The sequence below is a fragment of the Halyomorpha halys genome, unplaced genomic scaffold (assembly GCF_000696795.3).
Source record: "Halyomorpha halys isolate HHAL.00 unplaced genomic scaffold, Hhal_1.1 Scaffold366.1, whole genome shotgun sequence".
NCBI classification, from domain to species: domain Eukaryota; kingdom Metazoa; phylum Arthropoda; class Insecta; order Hemiptera; family Pentatomidae; genus Halyomorpha; species Halyomorpha halys.
Genome location: NW_027107323.1, coordinates 55015 through 56652, shown reverse-complemented (window position 1 = coordinate 56652; position 1638 = coordinate 55015). Strand labels below are relative to the sequence as shown.

Here is a 1638-nt window from a genome sequence, read left to right as displayed (position 1 = left end):
TCCAACACGATACCCACACTTTTCTTTGCGTTAATTGCCAAACCAATCTCCGCGAGCAGCCTCTGTACACCATTTATTATTCTTTCTGCAGAACCCCTGTTGCGCGCCGTTACATCCTGATCGTCCGCGAACCCTGTGAGGTCCACGCTCTCTTGGTCACTTTTCAGGTCATATCCAAACATATTGGCAAATTCCTGATCACAGAGCTCGCGGTACAAATGATTGATTGCTAGGTTGAACAGCCCTCCCTGAGGCACCCCACACTAGACACTGATCTGGCTAGTCGTGTGTGTTCCAATCGTGATCTTTATTTTATTTGTGGTTAGGAGAGCCGCAATCACTTTTGTAAGGTCGGATGACACACCTCTTGCTTCCAGCGAGCTCACTATGTGCCCGTGACCAACGTTGTCAAAACCGCCAACGACGTCAGGGAAAACCACCACGCAATCTTTTTTCCTACTTTTGGCGTCATTTATGATCGCGTCAATGATTCTAGCGCTTACATGTGTTCCCGGCAGACCCTTGATGAAGCCCCTTTGACTTTTGCTAAAGGTGACCTGTTTTTTTAGTTCAATATCCAGAACCTTTTCGTTGATTCGGCGCACAATTGAATATATCGTTATTGGCCTCCAGGAGGAAACAAAAAAAACAAAAAAATTAACTAAACAGAAGACAAAAATTAACTCAAGGGAATGATCATCAACTGTTTGTGTACACCTCATAATCCTTTCAACCACATTGTTTTTTAAGATGGGATATTTGTTCTATGCATTCAAAGTTACAACTAAACCACATATTTTTACATATATATTATTATATATTAAAGCTTTATATATTCTATAAATGCTACTTTATAAATTAGTTATTGGATTATTTATAAATTAAAATCACCAACATTTTCCTGACCCCTAGAAATTATCTGTAGTTAAAATGATCCCGAAACCCCAAAAGCCTCTAGAATACCCATCATCCTATTGCCCTATCACTCTATTACCGATCATGGGCAAAATCCTTGGAAAACTCATTTTGAAACACCTATACCCCATCCTGGATTCCAATCATATAATCTCTGATCACCAGTTTGGATTTCGAACATCCCGCTCTACTATCCAGCAATGTCATCGTGTAGTGGACGTAGTCTCGTCTTCTTTGGAGCGCAGAATGTACTCCACGGGAGTCTTTTTCGATGTAGAAAAGGCTTTTGATCGAGTCTGGCACTCAGGACTGCTTTACAAACTTCGTAAATTCCTACCTCCTACATACTTTCTCATCATTCATTCTTTTCTCATAGATAGATTTTTCCAAGTAAACCACAATGGTTCCTATTCATCCCTCTATTCTCAGTCCACTGGTGTTCCTCAAGGTAGTATCCTTGGTCCCATCCTCTACACCGTCTATACAGCTGACATTCCAACCAATTCTAACACTATCCTCACTACGTATGCCGATGACACATGTGTGCTTGCTGTTAATAAAAACCCATTAATTGTATCCCAAAATCTCCAATCCCATATCAGGGCTCTCGAAGATTGGTGTCGTAATTGGAGGATTAAGATAAATTCCAACAAATCCCATCAAATCACCTTTACCCTTCGTCGTAAACCTACTGACTGCCCTACAGTTTCATTTAATGATGTT

At 40.7% G+C, this 1638-nt stretch overlaps 1 protein-coding gene across 8 annotated transcripts in view; it reads right to left on the bottom strand.

Annotated features, from left to right (window-relative positions):
* Nucleotides 1–1638, bottom strand: part of rush (rush hour) — a gene marked incomplete at its 3' end in the record, with an annotated part of 60582 nt that overhangs the window by 22429 nt on the left and 36515 nt on the right.